The following is a 20,887-nucleotide window of genomic DNA, read 5'->3' on the forward strand; positions in this document are numbered from 1 at the left end:
GAAGTTAGAAACAGAAATGGATGTAGCCATGTACTGATAGCACTCAACAGACACACTGCCAGTGATATATCTGAAACAAGACCTGTGTGTTGGAGAGACAAAACATAATTGGTACACCTCTGGCCATCAATTGGATAGGCCCACAGTTGAGAGCTATGCAGACAGACTGCTTTCCATGTTAACCTAGTATGTACACACAGACCCTGCAACACTGGTGCTATACAATGCATACAGCAACACTACTCACACTCTGTCTGTAGTTCTGGAACCACCTACAAATATGTAGCTGGTCTGAGTGTGCAGGTTCTCTTGTAAGAGGTATTGCTACCTGCTGTCTGTAACACTGCTGCCCACACACAGGAAGGATGTCCACCATACAGGAAAGGCAAAGGGACCATGCCCACATGATGCTGGGATTTATAGTAGTTGGTTGCCATGACAGTGGTAATTAAAAGTGCTACACAGCATGCTGCATGCAGGTAGCAAGTGGAGGACACTGATTGGTGCAGAGGCCATCACCTGATCATGTGCACCATTACAAAATCCTTTTTGCAATCAATTCAAAGCAGCTCAATCCATTTACTGGAGAGAGACAGAGAGAGAGAGAGAGAGAGAGAGAGAGTGAGTGAAACGCAAAAACAAAACACAACAAAAAAAAAATCCATCCAGCAAACTATCCAGAAGAGACATCATTTCCACAACAGGTATGTGAAGTATATATGCATGTAATTGAATGTAGTACTTGGTCCATAATAATGGGATAGATGATGTGGAATGATTTATATGCGCCATCAGGTGTTGTTGTAATGATGTTCAGCAGAACAACTGCTAAGGACAATAGAGTCTGCCCCTGTGGGTAGTGGGCCATACCTATCAACTGTGCAGAGCAGCACTGACTGATAAGATGTAAGCCATCATAGTGTGTGTTGTGTAATGTGAGGCATGTATATCACTGTGTCCAGTAGCTGGTGGTGGACGTAATGTCATAATGATGGACATGTGAGTTCCACAGTCCACCTCTTGCAGGATACTCAGGTTAACCTGTATTGTAGCATGCTGGAATGCCATAGGTGTGTAATAGGGTTACCTGCAATCTGGCCCTACATATACCCCCCTAATGTCAGGCTGTGTCCATATGTGGCACCTATCTGTGTAGCAGCAAGGCAGGACAGTGCAGCTGTGCAGAAAGGTGTTGTGAGATTGTGGACTTGATGTCTGAATGTAAACCATATATAGGTATGCATATATATATATATACACACACATATATATATATATATATATATATATATATATATATATTTAAAGTATATATATATATATATATATATATATATATATATATATATATATATATACACATATATATATATACATCATATATATCTACACATATATAGATATATACCTATATGCACATGTCTACATATATATATATAAACACACACAAACATATATGTATGTAAATACATGTCCCCTATATTACCACCATAGTGCTGCATGCTATTTGGGAGGGAATAGCACACATAAGAATACACACAGATATCTACAGCTGTCAGAGGGTATGCCACATGTGACTGCCTTGTTGGGACCACATTGCCCTTGTCTGTGAAGTACGGATTGGGAATATGGGGAAGTATAGCAGGTATAGTTGTGGAAGTGGTCAGGGTTGGTAGATAAAGAGGACAGCCTACAGGGATGGTATGTGACACATGTGATGGGTAAACACCCTGGATGGTGTATGTGGTCTGTGATGTGGAAGCCCCATGGGCCCCAATATGGACACAATGGGAACTAGCCTCCCACTCACTGCTACTCACAATAGCAGTCCATGTCCCAAAGGTGCCTGGCCTGAAGGCTGAGCAGGAGGAACATGTGGACCATGTGAATGTGTACTGGGTGCCTGAAGGTGATGTAGCACATCCCGCATATGTCTGTGGAGCCCGTTATGGAACAGACCCTGGACCTGCCCTCAGGGGACAAGATCATGTCTGTGTGTGCCCCCGAGTGTAGACAGCATTCCCTGAGTTGTTTTCACCTGAAGGTATTGTTGGACCAGTACATGAGGAGGCCCCAGGGTGGGTCCCACATGTGATGCAGCCTGGTAACATGGGCAGATGAATTTGGGGAGGTGGTTCTGCTAGCCAGTAGTACTTAAACATGCTATTGTGTCACTGTTATAGAACATATGTAGGTAGGAATAGTCTACACAATTCTGGAACATGTCCAACAGCATGCATAGATATCCCCAATAACACAGAATCTCAGATGTGCAGCAATCACATAGTAAGCATTCCACAGGCATATATGGAACCATAGTGGCCCTGACAATGGCATGCAGGTGAATAGTCTGTAACAGGCCAGCAATGACAGTGTTCACGCATGGAACATGGCTACAAACACATTGCACAAAGTGTGGTACAATACAATATCTGTCCCACTGGTAGGTAAGCTGTAGCCATACCTATTGAGTTGTGTGTACAGTTTGGTGTCACTGATATGGCAGGGCTGTGACAGTGATGTGTATTAAGAACTGTGGTAACCTTGCTGCATGACTTGTTCACACCTGTTTCCATCTTTATGTCTTTCAAGCAAGATGTCACATGGAAGGCTTCCAGCTTACACAGCTGCAGAGAATGACATTGTGGTATACCACCTAATCCAGCACTACCCTGTCTTGTTTGGCCGGGCCGCCCATAAGCAGCAGGAGCAAACTGCCCTGTGGAATGACCTAGTCCACAGGGTCAATGATGTCAGACTGCACAACCGCAGTTATGAGCAGGTCTGTCATCATTGTTCTGACCTGCTTTGCAATGCCCATTGGTGTGCTTCTGCAATCTGGGGGGATCACCTCACAATGGGGGGCCATGCTTCCATCCTCCCCTAACACGTGTGGAGGAACTCCTAGCCAGTCTCGTGGCACCTGCCCATCCACATAGCCAACAACTGCCGGACACCATTGTAAGGGTGGGTGCTACCTACACACCGGCTGTGGAATGTGCAGGTAAGTCCACACGGCATATCAGTAGACCACTGTTGCATATACATTCACATCTGTACAGGTACATCAAGCATATCTGACATGTCATAGATATAGTTTGTTGCTGCACAGTAGTGATACACAGATCTGCATATGTGGTACTGTTGATTTATTGTAATAATGCACCCACCCTGTAGCAATGCCACAGGTGTGGCCACTGACTTTGCATCTCTCACCCTCTTATGTAGGTCCCTCCAGTATACCACCAGGGCAGCAGTCTGTAGCTGGTGAGTATAGTTTATGTTGATGCTTGCCAATACACTGGGCATGTAATGACTATGGTATATTCCATGCACACATCTAACACACCTACCCAGAATGCATGCTGTACATGTGCATGTATTGTTGCTGTTAAATGCACGGCATCACAGTGGTGACCATGATGGGATATTGGAATGGTATGTAAGATACCTGCAAGATGACTAACATCCTGTCATTGCATAATGTGTCCACAGGGAGTAACATAATGGTGGGAGACATGGCCTACAGTAGGGACATGCTTGAAACATTACCCATATACAGAGCGACACTGGTGTATATACCTGTAGGACAATAGGAACTGTTGTAGAGTTACACTATGGCAAAATGTATTACTGTGGTCCACATTATCAGCTATAACTAGGCTGTAACATGTGGTGTTCAGTGTATGGGACACTGCAAACTGACACATGTGTAGGCCTTACTTGTCAAGCATCTGCAAAATGGCTGAAGGTGGGGAGGGGTGTCAGCATGACACATCAGCGCACTGTAGCAGGGATCCTGAGGATGCTAAGAATGGCTGTATCTGCACATAGTCAGGTTCAGGAACTGTGGCAGATGTAACCCTACACCGACAGCAATAGTGACAGCAGTGTGTGACCACCAAGGGATGTGCACATGAGTAGACCTTGCAGTCATGCAGATTAGGGGGACATGTGTAGAGCAGACTGAACATACACTGGCAAATGCAGATGGCCCATGCTAGTATACCCCTGCCAGGTGTAGTGACTGCTGTAGTACACATAACAATAGTTGCAACAAACCATCATGATACGGGTGAGCACACATATGCCCACACGAAGTGTATGCATCGCTGTTAGCATCCACACACCTAACACATTCCGTAGACACTGCATGTGAAGATACAGGACATATGTCACATATCAGGCTCATGTACCATTAAAATATGTGGTGATGTGTTCCCATGGCAGATCAAGGAAGGTTGTGTCATATCAATAAGGGTGTGTACACTCCCCATAGCCATGGTATGCTCTGACGGTTGTCAGTGTAATAGTATTGGATTGGTCATACATGGTCCGCTGATGTTGACAGCTGTAAATCAGACATCAGGCATTCACAAATGACATCTGTCCACATATCATTCCAGGTATGTGTTGCTGAAAAACATAGGGGCTGTGAGCATTAAAGCTGACAAAACTGACACAGTACTACACATTCAGCAATGGGTTGTACACCTGTGAGGTATGGTGCACAGTATATGGCAGGGTGCAGAACAGGTGCCCAGCAATACTGTGTACATGGGTGCAGTTGTATCCAACGGAAGGGGCGTCACCTAGTAACACATCACATGCATCACACACATGTATACCGTTGCTAGCATAGATTGACTATAGCTGCACTGCCTGCTGTTGTGTGCCATATGTTATGCATGCTGACAGATGGGTAATAGGAGGACTGTGTGTACTATCATTGTGCAACCTTACCTGTATGTGTGTGTGTGTATCCTGGTGGGTGGTAAGTTTGTCTGTAGGGTCACTCCGGTGAAGTGAAGGAAGGTTGATGTATGTAGGATGCGTGTGTGCATATGTGTGTGTGTTTGTTTGGGTGTACCTCTATGCACATGTGTGATTGTGGGGTTGTTCATACAGCAGTATCTCCCTTTGGGATCATGCAGTACATGGAGATGGACTGCCACATGACACCCCAGGAATACTTGTCATGTATGTAATCACAGGACAGCTGGTAGTATAATAAGGTTTGTAGCATGGAACAGGCATTGAGAGGGAAGGTAGACCCAGGTATACCCTTAATATCACATTCATCAGAGAGGTGACTGACAACCCACATATGCAGCACTACAGATGCTTTGGGGAATTACTAGACAACACCAGGGAGTGTATCCATAGATTACAGTTGTCACATTATAGGCTGATTGAGCAGCATATCTGGCATGTACTGAGCAGTACATATGCATGACACTCCAGTACATGATATTATGGAGTGAACATAGTAGCCTCTCACATAAAGGGGGCATGCTTATGATGTCTGGACATACACAGAGTGAACACTGAATGACAGCATTGAGGCCATGTAAAACCACTCCACTCTGGTCAGGGAGATAATGGATTAACAGGTCTTGTGTTGTGATCACTTATCTAGACATTTGGAGGAATGATACATTAATGAGTGTTATCAATGAGTGTATGTTGCCAAGTGCAATGCAGGATGGAGAACACATGGGAATATACGTGGGACTGTCTATAAAGTCACGGACAGGTAGGTATTAAGGTGGTGTGTGTGTGTGTGTGTGTGTGTGTGTGTGTGTGTGTGTGTGTGTGTGTGTGTGTGTAATGCAATGCTGTACAGGTCTTAAAGTGCATTTATTGTTTTCCCCCACAGGTGGCGAGGTGAGTCAGGGTCCCTCCTGCATGCAATCTAATGTTGATGTCCATACAGACATCGAAGATGATGATAGTACTGTTGCGGCACAGGTGGGGTTGTCAGGGGCTGAAACAGCACCATCATTTGACATCCCCCTTTTAGTCACCCCAACCCCGCACACAGTTTCAGTGCCTATACATACCCTATCACCAGTGGCCATAGTGGAGGGACAGCTGGCATTTAGCGGCAGTGCACAGCAAAGTGTGGTACCCATGCCTACTGTGTCTGGTCACAGCAAGCATAGCCAGATGTCCAGCAGGGCACCACATAGGCAGGTGTCCCAGGGTGCTCATGGTAGGGCCACTGGTCACCATGCTCCTTGTAGATGTGACACAACTGGTTCCAGCAGGTGCATGTTTCAGGCTGTCATGGCAGAGCAGGCACGTATGGAACATTACACCAGACAGGGCCTGAGGCTGCAGAGGGTTGCTCTCACATCTGCAAGCGACAACTTCCGTGAACTGTCTGGTGCCATCCATGTGTATACTGAGCTCATGGATAGATGGTTTGGTGAGATGATGGCCCTCATTGACTGTGGCTTGTCTGTGTTTAAACGTATGGTGGGAGTCCGGCGATGGCTGCATGGATGTAGGCCAGCAATGCCAACAGCTGGCAGTCAATGTGGATGTGCTAGGACACCAAGGGACTCCGGTAGTGGCAGTATCAGCCCCAGCACTGCGGGGGTGCTTTCCACATCACACCACAGCAGGCCATGAGCACGTGGTCCTGGCCAGTCCCAGGAGGGACCTGGTTCCAGCGGACATCTGTCATCATCAAGGGAGAGTAGCACATCAAGGCCTGTACCTGGATGTGCCCATGGAACCCCTGGCAGGCACAAGCCATGTGTCTGTGGCAAGAGGCAGTGAACTGCACACCCTGCCAGGTATGGTCTGCAGTTGTCCATAAACACCTGTGGAGGGCAGCCACATAACAGAACTGTGTGCAAACATACCCACACACTATACGAACACACCTAGGGTAACCCCTTACCTACACACACCACATCACCATGCCCAGTTCACCTCATTACACCCCTCACCCACACACATGGTATTAAATGTATGGCCCTTCCTTGGCCTCTGGCAAACCAACAACACACCCTGTGCATATGATGATACCTGTGCCACATTCCTGTCATCCATACCATCGATGCAGGTTCAGGCTAATATGGTTCTGATGCACATGGTGACTGTACTACAATGTACAAAAGTACTGCAGTGTAACATGTTGTCAGGAGTAAAGTGTAATGCATATATGTGAGGTAGTGTAGCCATCCAGCAATGATGCATTATAGCTGTTAGTAACACTGGTTGATTGTGGTCTTGATAATGTTATCAGTTTGTGTTGTAGGTGTGCATGTGTCAGCACAAGCATGGTCTGCAGTCATCTTCCCCAATGGGGTGTGGCACTGTGGTGACACCATGGCTGTGACATATCTGGGGTACAGTTGAACACGTCACATATTTGTATAACCGTTATTGCCTGTGCCACATGGACAGGTGAACTGCTGGAACGTGTATAATCTTCAACCTGATGTAGACCCATCCACATACGCACACTCTTACTTGGCAACACTGGGACTAGACCCCTACCTAGGTATGTAGTGAAACTGAAGTGTGTGGCTTTCATTGCACACACCACACAGCGTTTAGGGTGAGGTGTGTTCCAGGTTACATGTTGCATGCAGAATATTCCCAGACATGTACAGTATGCTAATGAGGGATGTAATGGGTGTATATGGACAATACATAGTGTGACACACTTTCATATACACATAACAGGCAGACACACATCCAAAAGACCTGGGCATATTGCTGCTAACTAACTTGACCATGTGTCCAATGTGTTACAGGTAGGCTACACACAGCACATGCATAACTGGCCTGGATTGTGGTATCAGTTACCTGTATGGTTGATGGTGACAGTGGTAACCATAAAGTGGTACATGGGACATATACCGGGTGTATCTTGGTGTAATGACAGTGTACACAGCACTCACATCCCCCAGTGAATATTGAACTCCCTGAAACCCATGATGACACTCTGACATACTCACCATCACGCATTTCACACGACTGCGACACAACCCATTGTATATTCCAACAGTGGTACTACAGGAATATGCATCTAATGCACATGTCATAGGCATAGTAGGATGTTGCATTGTCATGCCTCACCTATGAGCAGCAACAACACTATCTGTACTACTGTGTGGCAATGGGTATCATAATAGGAGTATGTGGCCTCGGAATGCTGTACTCTACAGATATACGGACATGCAAACATACACACACTTGCCAGAGCTGTTGTGCTGGTACTGCAAAGCTCATGTAGCCGGTATGTAAAAGAGCTTAACAGGGTACATGTAATGTCCCATACAGCAGCAGGCACAACTGACTATTGCAATGGGTGTTGCAGTGCTTTTGAAGATCCTCATGGAATTCCCAAATAGAAGTGTGCTAACACACAGACACTGATGTACTCAGTAATGCACATGTACACATGTGTCATTACAGGGGTGCATTGCTGCAGGTGGCCATAGCTGTGTACCTAGCTATTGTCAGGGGAGAGATGGGTTGTGTAGGGTATGTGTGTATAGTAGTATCCTGCCACCTGCCATGTGGCAGCAGGCAATTTATCGGCAGACACTACTGTGGTGACCCTCAGGGTGAGAGTGACATGCATCAGTCAATCCTCCAGGTGACTCCTGCACATGGCCACTGATGTGATCAAGCTGACATGTATGCAACATGCTTTACAACACATGGTTAGTGTCTGTGATGGAGACCTGTACTCAACCATGTTCTATTCACTGTGGTAGTGTAGTGGAGGTACCCATGGCATGTGGTGCGTACAGGGTGTTGTCTCCTATATGTGCCAGTTCTTACACAACTGGGCAGACTCATCAGTGTCAATCAAGCTTAGGTTGCCTGTACATATCCCAGCTGGATACCTGCCATCTGCACATTTGTACAGGGACTGATAGTCATCAGCTTGGCAAGTAGCTAAGCAGTAGGATGTATTTGTTGACAGATAGACATTTGACAACAACATGCATGCCATAACTACATGTCAGAAGCCCTCACTAACATGTGCTGCACAGACGGCAGTCTACAGTTTCATTCCACATGTCAGATCATTATCCAGTAGGGGTTATATACTGTGACACAGCTCACACAACAGGGATACAACAGGAAGGCCTCAGAGTCCAGCTATGCCTGCAGGTGTGCCTGTTGTCAGTAATACATTTAGCACTCTACTCTTGCCTGGGTAAGCACTGTCAACAGTAGTACAGCCATGATACACTACATGCCAGTGTGACAGCATGTACCCTGGGCTACTACCCCTGCATGTAACACATTCACATGGATAACAGTGCTGTCCAGGCCTCATATATGTCTGTGTCCCAGACATGACACTCACACCAATTGCTACTGTAATGACAGCACATAGGTGCATGTATTGTACATGGCATTACATACACTTACTACAGATGTCATTAACCTGCTATGTTATCAGACTGGGTGGTGTGAACTGGTTACCAGGGCTAAGCCATGCTTAGCAGGTATCAACATTGCTGCAATATAACAGCTAAGCTGATTTGCACACTGGTAAGCAAAACTTACACTGTGTAAGCGCCCATATGTTTACCAGTAGCTTAGCACCACTTAGCTTTGCACAAATCCATGCAAATGCACTTAAAGCTGCTCAAAACTGCCTTAACCACTTTGTATCCAACAGCCCTTGTTCTGCTCAGCAACAAAATTAACAGCCCTTGCAGTTCTTGAACCCAGGGCCCTGTACACTATAGTCACAACACTTAACCACTACATCATAACCACTATGAAGACAGCTGTTGTTTTTCCAATATATCTGTCAGTACACACATTGATTAGTATTGAACAATTGCCTTTACTTCCACAATTGTTTAGTACTTGTTATTAATATGATTGTTGCATCACATATGTTGTTTTATCATAATGTACACATAGCAGATACATACTGTGAGATACATCTGGGAGGGTATACACAACCGTGAGGTTTGCACATGACAGGAATATGGATATATACATATAATAGGTTGATATATGTCTGCATGTACATACACATGTATATTCATACATATGTCTGTATACACATCTGCATTGTGCAACATTTATATGGCCATGTGTACATCTCTTCATACACACACACACACACACACACACACACACATATATATATATATATATATATATATATATATATATATATATATATGTATATATATATATATATATGTATATATACCTATATATGTATGCACATCCTATGTGTACAGATATGTTTATTTATGTAGATATATATGTAGATACCTATAAGTATATGTGCATACATATCTATTCTGATATACCTATTACTGTCAATATATATGTCTATATCCATAAGTATATGTGCATATGTATCTCTGTCTGTATATGTGTAGACCTGTATTGCTGTGTATATGTATATATCTGAGTGTTTATATGTGTATATTTATCTATGTATGTCGCTATGTATATGTGTATATATCTATACAGATATATGGATAATTATATATACATATTTGTTCACCATATGTCCAGAACATGGAGTGGAGTCCTACCTCAGCCCCAATAGTCCCAACCTCTTAGTGCAAGGGGATGTCTGGTATGTATTGCAGGTATATATGTAGACTATTGCTACTGTAATAGGGGATGTCTTTAAAGATATGTTGTGTGTGGGAGGTCACATCTTCTTTTAACATGTGCACCATTGGCTACTGACAGACATCCTAAGGACATCATAGTACAGTATCACTGCTAGCACAGTAATGATCCTGCGGACTACAGCAGAGATATAGCCAATAAATGTGGACAGTCTGACACAGTCTGGTCAGTCCAGAGGTATACACAGAACCCCTTAGTGCAAGACATGTGGACCAAGCCTGACAATGTGGATGTTAACAGCCATGTATATGGGTATATCACATAAATACTGGTATAGATTTTCCCCCATAGGTTATGCATTCACACACCCCTGTCTGTCCTGACACATAATAATCACTGGTGCAGAGGTGACATGGCCACATACTACCCACTAGTTAGTGACATACATCTGTACAGCATCCCACTGCTTTGTCAGAAATACATGACTGTTATGGTGGCCTGGCAGTAGTACATCTGGCATGTATCTGGCCATAACATCGCACTGGGTAAGTACACTAAGCTGCTAGGCATGTAACAAAGCACTGTGCAGGCTGCAGGCAGACTGCCACAACACTGGCCTACATTTGTTATGGGGGAATACATATGTACCTGCATATATAGCAGCCTCTTCAGGCATGTCACAGCACAGAGTAGCAAACACCTGTGTGAAAGTGCATAACCACAACCAATGTGAACACAGCCACATATGGTAAGCTAGCGTAATATTACAGTATATGGACTATCTGATCAACACCATCCTTTTATGTGCCACTCACATACTAACCCTACATACACAGTGTGGTTCGATGCCTGTCTGTGGTATGGGAAATGTGTGTGTTTGGCCCTAGAAACATGTAAGCTGATAGGGTAACATACATTGGAGCAGCATGTAACATCAGATAGAACAGGATCAAGAACAATGACATCTACCACAGTCTGTACACAGGCCAAGGTACATATTCACAAAATACACACTGTCAACAATCACCATAAGTACACAGACCTCAGTACTGTACACACAACCACAGAATGCCCAGGTTATGTCCTCAGATATAACTCCTACTATACATAACATGTGCAGCAGTCTGATATATCACTTGCTTGTTATCAGATATGATTCCAATAAATTATGATGTACAGAACATATGCACCTCTTACTGCATGACATATGTACAAAGGTTGACAGAGTTGTGGCTGGAGGCAAAAACACAGGGCCAGTATTGACATGTTGCTGTGATAACCTCATACATTTACTGTTGTAACAGGGTTTGTTGTGACATATGTCCTATGAGGGGTATTCAGTAACTCTCATGGCTGTTACCATGTACTGAGACTGCATTCCTCACACTATGCTTGTACAGTTCTCAGATAGGTGCTCTGCGAGTAATCCACAAAAGAGGTCCAGCACAATGGGTGAAAACTTTGAAGTTTTTTATTTAAGTAGCATAAGAGACCACAAAGCAAACCGGTTTCGGCATCAGCTTCCTCAGTGCATTAAAGCAAATATAAATGCCCAATCCTTAAATACATGACATCATTAGCATTCACAAAAATTATTGGTTGAATATATAATTATGACAATTCATTCAGACCAGGTTTAAACAAACCCCCTAGCCTAATGGTCCAACCTGATTCCTTGCTATTTATTATAGTGTGCCAACCAACTTTAGAAAACTTAGAATCCTAGACCCTATCAATCACAGAAAATGTAAATCTAGCTGTCTTATGTGCCAAGGTGTGCTTAAATAAAGCATTGGTGGCTCTCCTGTTCCTGATCTCACTAAGGTGCTCGGAAATTTGAAGCCTCAGTGTTCTAGATGTTTGTCCAACATAAAACGGCAAACAGGAACAGGTAGCAAAATACACAATCCAGTCACTGCTACAATTTCCAAAACATAAAATGTCATAAACCTTGGGGATGTTGGAACTAGTAAATGTTTGAGTTTTAAATATGTAGGGGCAAGCAGAACAATGTCCACAAGGAACACATCCCTTAACCCTATTATCAAATATAGTGGACTGTTGAAGTGTGGGCGGAATCTTCCGTTTATAATGGCTAAAGCGGGAACCTAATGTCGGCCCCCTATGAAAAGAAAATGAACAAGTAGAAGACAATATGCCATTGAGTTTGGCATTGGCCTTTAAGATATCCCAATGTTGGTTGATAACCCTCTTGAACGATTGGAAATTCCTACCAAACGTGGTTACCAGTCGTATGGGTTGTTGTTCATCCCTGTGAATGTTAGATGTTTTATACTGTAACAGCTCCACTCTAGATTGTTGTCTAACCTGATCCCTGGCCTGAAAAATATTATTGTCTTTATATCCCCTCTGGATAGACCAGTTATGCAGATCCTGTTCAAACCTGGCATGAGTCTCCTGAGTAGAACAAAAGTGTTGCATCCTCAAACATTGCGACTTGGGTATATTGCAGATGATGTGGGGGGGGGTGATGACTGCCAGCATGCAATAATGTATTATACTGGGGATATTTTCTAAACACCTCCATTTGGAGGGTATGGTCAAGATTCCTAGTAACCTTCATATCTAAAAAAGTGATAGATTCTTTATTGGAATTTAAAGTAAATTGAATACCCCATTTGTTCTGATTGAGGTATTCAACAAATTCCAATACAAAAGGTAGATCCCCCCTCCACACCATCCAGCAATTGTCCACGTAGCGCTGCCAGATGTTAATTTCCTGAAGAAATAGGTTGTGCGAAACATCATAAATGAGCTGATGTTCAATATCCCATGAACAGATCTACATAAATTGGGGCAAACGATGCCCCCATGGCTGTGCCCTTAACTTTCCAAAAACATTTGCCAAAAAGTGAAACACATTATTTGTCAATACGTGTTCAGTTAAACATACCAAAAACGTATTGAATCCAGGGGATAGATGTTAGTCTGATCCAACTAGAATTGCAACGCCTCAAGCTCTGTCCAGTATGGAATGCTAGTATATAATGAGGACACATCCAAAGTGCACATTAGCCACTCAGGCTCTAATTGCATATTCTCAATGATTTGCAAAAAATTGGTTGTGTACTGAATTCTTGCATGAACTAGGGGCAACAGGGGTTGTAAATATTTTGTTAAATAGGCCGACAGGGGTTCAGCCAATGATCCCTGTCCAGAGACTGTGGGTCTACTGGGGGGATTGGACAAATTCTTGTGAATTTTAGGTAGGAGATACAGATATTGAGATTGGGGGTCGGAAACTGTTAGATGGTACACAGTTTTTTTTTATTAATAATGCCCTCCTCCAAAGCCAAATTGAGAAAGTCATCAATTTCTTTCTTGAATTGTGATGTCAGGTTTAATGGCATACCCATGTAAAATTGTCCATCCCCCAATTGTCTCCCCCCCCCGCAAAATATTTTTCCCAATCCATGATTACTATTGCCCCTCCCTTATCACAGTGCACAGTGTCAGTAAAAAACAATGCCATGAATTGGCGGGAAAACACTTTCACTGTTATTGGAGGACCTGTGCAGACATAATAGGAGCTAGGAAGGATGGTGCCCAATTCAGATCTCAAAGTTGGGGTGTGGAGGAGTCAAAATATTTATTGCACTCCTCTTAAAGTGCTACAACCATAGGCTGCTACAGGGGGACTATACCGGGTCTCAGTATAAGGCTGAGGCTTGAAACAGTCTGGCTAAGGCTATCTCTAGTGTTACTGGCATTCCACACAAATGGGAGAAATGTAGGCATCATTACTATGACCTGAAACTGTGCAAGCAGGAACAGCTCAACCACTGGCTGGATGAGTTTAGGACTGCTGACATTCCACAGTTGTATAAGTGCACAGATAAAGCAATTTTAAATGATATGGAAAGCTGCAGTTAGCCAAGACTTGCATGCATAATGCTTTCAAGTCTCTTTTTCTTTCCTACTTTATTTTACAGCTGCTCAGGCAATTTCAGTGAATAGGGAGGCACATGCTGAACAATTAGAAAGAGTCAGAGACAGAAGGGGTATGTATGCAGCACAAATGAACATGGTTGCATTAAACTTATTGCTCTTCTATATATATATTAGACCCAAGAGGTGAATTTTGGTCTCCCATCCAATTATCTAGGTTGCATCTGAACCTACTTCCTCACCTAGCCTCCCTATCTGACTCTCACCTGGCCAGAAATGGCCCCTAATAAAGTCTTCACTTTTTGTCCCCTGCATTTGCTTTGAGTTTGACATCATGCATCAGTGCTGAGTGGCAGTGAATGGCTCTTCATGCCCTGTGGCAAAACCTGGTGAGTTTTTGCCATCAGCCACACTATTCCGGTTATCATCTTGCAATGCTCCTAAGACTCACTGCACTAATGGAACATGCAGTTAAACTGGAGTAAAGGCAGAACTTTGAAACATTTACTCTGACAGTTATTTAGATTAGTTAGTAATATGATGTGCCAACTGTTCTTACTGTGACAAGACATACTACACATATTTTTGGATATATGGCCAGACACAGTTAGCATATTTGCTGAATCAGAAATAATATTTTAAAATCATGTACCACCACTTATTATTTCTAGAAAGCTGTACACAAAATTAAATTGTGTTTTGCAGGTAGGCCTGCAAAGCAGTGAATAGTTGTACCACTGTATAGAGGTAGGCATTAATGATAAAAATTGTGCAAGAAACATACTTTACTGTAGTCATTTATTATCACATTTGCAGTAATGATCACATTTGCTTAGGCAATGCCATCCTGTCAACATCCTTAATAAAAAGTGAATGATTGGAATTTGAACCCTCTGTTATCTGCTCTATGATCATAAGCTTATTGCTGTACACCTGCTGCCATAGAAAAAGCTAGGCAGCATATGTATTTTTTATACTCAATACTTTCCAAAGGGCTGCCAGCTGTGCATCGCCACTTCATCTGTTTGCACGAAGGAAGGTGAACCAATAGAAGGATTACTATTTTTCTGTTTAAGCAAAGAACTGCGCTTGCTCATTACTTAATTCCACACAAACAGGAAAGGCAATAGCAACAGTTCTTCATGTCATAAAAGTTATGACAAAGCATTTCCAATATAACCTACACTATGAACAGCATAGTAGCTGCCAGCTATTTTTCACATAACATATATTCCTAACTCAAGCTCAAGTTTATTCATGAAATGGGAATCTCACTTGCACTTACACTCTGTCATCTTTCGTGCAAATGAGTTTCTCAGAGATGTGCTAAGTAAACAGGTGTTTGTCATGTATTGCTATGGTTATTTCCTAGTTATCCTCCATCTAATTAAAATGCATTCTTAAACACAACAGACTCATGTGTGCCCTGCACCAATGCACTTGTAAATGATATCTCAGTAATAGGTCAAATGTCAACTTCTTCTTCTTTTGGCTTTTTGCTATTAGAGGTCAGCACAGTGTAACAATGATCTTCGAAACGATTGGCAGTGGAGTTTTATGGTGTCGAGTTGTAAGCCCAGCACCTAACCTTCACACACACACACACACACACACACACACACACACACACACACACACACACACACACACACACACACACACACACAGACCTAGGGGCAATTTAGAGTGTCCAATCTACCTGCAGCATGTCTTTGGGATGTGAGAGGAAACCAGAGCACCTAGACGAAACCCACACAACTGCAGGGAGGACATCCAGACTCCACACAGAATGCCCCGCAGTCGAGAATTAAACTGGAGAACCTCTTATTGTGAGGTGGCAATATTAACCACTGCATCACCATGGCTGCCTGTCCAATGTCAACTACACTATAGAAATAAAGAGCACAGCTGTATTGTTACATTTGTTGCAGGTTTATACTGACACTAGCCATTGGTCATCACTGATCGAAACACACAGTGGCATAGCTAGGGGGTAAGAGGGCTGGTTCACCCCGGATGGCACTTTTGGGACTTGCATTTACTTTAATGAAAAAAAAATACTGTTTTTGTTTTTAAGGGTGTTCTTCTTTAAGAATGGTCCAGTTGTGTCACATCTGTATGTCCTGGTCCTGTTCTATCTTTCTGCCCGCATTACAGTACAGTGTCAAGCAATCATCCTTTTGTAAGTGACAAGTGTGTAACAAAGACACAGAAACAAGTTTCTGCCACTCCATCAGGTACATACACATTACTGCCTTTATTTCCATTAATACTTCTTATTTTCTGGCTATACTGTGTTATTTCTGATATGAGCATTTGGTAAACCCCACCTGTTTGTTGAAATACGTTGCCCACATATAATAGGAGAATAACATCTCATTTAACTGGGCATCTTGGAAGTAAGTCACAGCAGAGTTAGGGATTGGGGATATGCATAATTTCATCTGTTCACCATTTCTCAATATATGACCAAAGACTGGGATGCATGTACAAGGGAGGGAACAAGAGGAAGGGATAAACTTGTAGGATCTTTCTGTAGCACTGAATTACCATTTGCCATTAAAGTTATGAGAAAGCATGTTTTAATGATGCAAATGAAAGGTCTGTCTAGGTTTATTTGGAGAAAGGCAGCTATAAAAATCTTTTGAAAAGAATGCAGTGCTATCTTTTATGCCAATTTCACCCTTTAGTAAACTTGAAAGAAATGACACAGTTTGTGCCTGCCTTTGGTGCCCAAGGTTCCAGTCTTAATATTAGTGGTCAGTGATAGTAAAGATAATGTCACCACACATGACTTGAGTTGTTGGTATGTGTCCCAGTCAGAGAAAAAATAAATGTTTCAACTAAAAGTTTCTACTGCAATCCAACTTCAAAGAATCATGTTATCAAGTAAAATGAACAACTGAAGAAAGATAACTCCCTTAAATAATGGGAATAAACAGTACATGCTAACTAATTTAATTTACCACAACATTGTAGTTTCAACTAGCTGTCTAATAGGTCAGAATAAAATAATGATAATATAAAACCTAAAAAATAAAGAGTGCTGCCTGCCATGTCTCTGTGGCATACACACCAACAAGGATGCGTAACTAAATAAAAAATACTAATCATAGAAAACTAGAACTTGTATTAAGATGTGATTGCCCTTACACGGGAATTAGTAGATACTGCCTCCCAAGTTCTGCTTTTCTGCGAGACAAATGAAAATTCTAATTTTTTTAAGATAAAACCTTTACTTTGTAAGGCTAGTGTAACCATTACTTCAATAAACATTCACACACCAGGCAACATTCACGATAATGGATTTCCTACAAAATCAGTCAAACATGGTTTAATAAGTGGCATTTGAAAGGTACATCCTCACAAGACAGGGAGCCTCTACAATCCCATAACAATGGCTAAAAGTGCCAACAAGTAGTTCCAAAACAAGGATTACAAAAATTGTTAAAGAGAATACTCCCCTAGCAGGTAATGTTGTGCAGGGGTATCTTCACCTTTTCAAATGGAAAAGCTCTGTAAAAAAACTTTGAAATTCCATACCACACAAGGTGATTAAAATCCTTTAAAGTGGCAATGCATTATGAACTCACACATTTGTCACTGCAGTGGTATCATGATCAGAACTCTGTCATGTAATTATGCCACTGTGATTAACAGGCTTTATGCCCTGGTGTTAGAAAAGAGTTGCATGTTTATAAAATGTAGTGGTACTCTGGGTATAGAGGGGTAAACAAGTTCATAAACACAAATCATTTTATAAAAAAATGCAGCTTTCCATTTACTGCTGCATTAGATGATGGCTTTATTTTATGTCTCCATTTAGATAGATTTAGAACCTGTAATATTTTTTAGTGTCCCTTAACATAAAGCAAGTGCACCTGCTTACTGGGTATTTTCTAGTGACAGTCATTATAAACTATTTTTTTGTGTGACAATGTGCAGTGTTGTACCATATTATGAACTCACTTTGGTTATGATAACAACAACTGTTACTAGCCATACAGTGTTATGGAAAGGACAGTTAGTTCATGTGGGTCAAGGATTTTGGTGGTTCTTGCTGTTTATGGACAGTTTTTGGAAAAAGAATGATAGCTTAGCTCAGGCCACCACCCACAACCACCACCAACACGCGCATGCACACACACACACACACACACACACACACACACACACACACACACACACACACACACCACACAAAACCTTTGCATGTAACCTTATCTGACACATTAAAAAAAAAAAAGCATCTAACCAGGCATGTCCAAGGGCCAGGATCCAGTAATTTCTCCTGTCCACCTGGTAAATCTGGGTAAACTTGGGCAATTCAGCAATTGCCTCATGTACACCGACAACCCTCTCCTCCTACCACCCAACACTACAACCTGCGAGAGATGCACTTACATAGCCAATCTGGAAGCAAACCTTTCTCCAGCCAAGATTGTGCTAGACAATCAAGAGGAGAAGGTTAACACCTGTACTACACTTCAAGCAACACATAGCCCTTCAAAACCCTCACTACCAACACCCACACATAGCAACACTAAACCCACACTTAACATTAACCTGCCCAAGCAACAAGGACCTCTGAAGCTGAAACGCAAACAAACACCAATCACAACCAAAGTATCACATAGCTCAAAATACCAGTGTGCCACCCAACAACAGCCCTTAAGACAAGACAATGTACCCAACACTTTACTCATAGGTGACTCTATAGTCAGACACACTAATGTCCCACTCACCAGGCTGAACAAGGAGAAAATTACAGCCAGCTGCCGGTCTGGTGCCAGGATCCGCCACAAAATGCATGCACTCAAGTCACTCCACAACAAGTAAAAATACGACTCTGTCATTGTCCATGTTGGAGTGAATGACTTGAGATGTACCCCTCTGGACAACATGAAAAAAGACATGGAAGAGCTCTTGGATCATGTGGCCCAGGCAGGTATGACCCTAGCCCTGAGTAGCATCCTGCCTTTGCCCGGAATTATACCACAGTATAAGGACAAAATGATTGACTTCAACAATTGGCTAAGCTTCTGGTGTCATTCAAAGGGGATCCAGTATCTGTCTGCCTGGGACAACATGATCGACAAACCACAATGCTTTGCCAGAGATGGTCTGCACCTGTCACCCCTGGGATTCAGGTTACTGGCTAAGGCTCTTGCCACCCCTATAGTGCCTTTTCAGGAAAGGCTCGAAGGGCAAAACCACCACCGTAACAGGTACAAGTATGCAAAATCTGATGGTAATGCTACTCAATGATAGAAGTCTAAACCTCAACATGCACTCTCTCGAGGCATTCCTAAAATTGGAGAACATTGATATCTGTGCAATAACTGAGACCTGGTTCAAGGATCCAGAGAGTACCCCTTCAATACCAGGCTACAACTCTTACCACACTTTTTGGTCACCAAACCAGGACCGAAACACTAAAGGTAGAGGAGTGCCCATAGTCACCAAGGATATTCACACCTCCAGGCTAGTTGCCCATAGCAATGCATCTGAAATTCTCCAGGTGCAACTAACACAAGGTAAGACTGCAATCCAAATTATAGCTTGCTACAGATCCCTCAGCATGCCCCAAGATTCTCACTATACCTTTCTAAACATACTGGAAAATATTAAGATACAAACAAACACCCTAATACTGGGTGAATTCAACTACCCTGCCGTTAACTGGGAAAACTACTCGTGTACCAACAACTTTCTCCAACAGTTCTTGGAATTCCTAAATTCCAATGCCCTGGATCAACTAATCCATAGTCCCACCAGGGGCTCCAATATCCTGACCTGGTCATTGCCAACATGGAAAATCAATACTCCACACCAGTGGTCACCCCCTCGTTGGTTAGGTCTGATCATAAGCTAATCACTTTTGACATCCACATCCCACCCCCACCCCCCAGTTAGGAAACATCCATAAAAAACTTCTCCAAGGCCAACTTCATGCTACTCAAGTCAGAAGTGACAAACTTCATGACACCCATGCAGACAGGAACTGAAAGTTCGGCTGCCGAATCCTACACTAAAGCACTGTATGAGCACATCCACTCGTGCATGAATCGTACCATCCCAAATAGAACCAAGACGCTCTCCTCCAAAAAAAGGAAGCCAATCTGGTGGTCCCCTGTCATAAACAAACTATACAACAGAAGGAAGAAACTGTTGCAGAAAAAAGGAAAATCCCAGGATGCACAAAATGCCCTTACCAGCCTCAGGAAGAAGTTGAGATCCCTCATAAAATCCTCCAAAGCTAGTTGCAAAAATAAAATTGCCAAAGATTCCAAAGACAACCACAAGGCATTCTATAGCTATGTCAAGAATCTAAATGGCAATGCTCAGATCTGCTCTGAGCTACAACAGAATGGCTTTAAGTATACTGATCCTAGGGACATTGCCAATATCCTGGCAGATCGATTCAGTGCTAATTTCACCCCCCTCTCACCCCTAAAGGGCCCATTTCAATACTGAAAGATTGCCAAATTCCGGTAATCACGGCCACATAGGTAAAAACTGCACTCTCCAAAGCTAAGAATACAGCATTTATGGGACCAGATGACATCCCAGGCTGCGTACTACATGAACTACAAAATGAACTGGCACC

This window comes from Protopterus annectens, chromosome 1.part0, assembly GCF_019279795.1.
Source record: "Protopterus annectens isolate FY-2018-M chromosome 1.part0, PAN1.0, whole genome shotgun sequence".
NCBI lineage: Eukaryota > Metazoa > Chordata > Ceratodontiformes > Protopteridae > Protopterus > Protopterus annectens.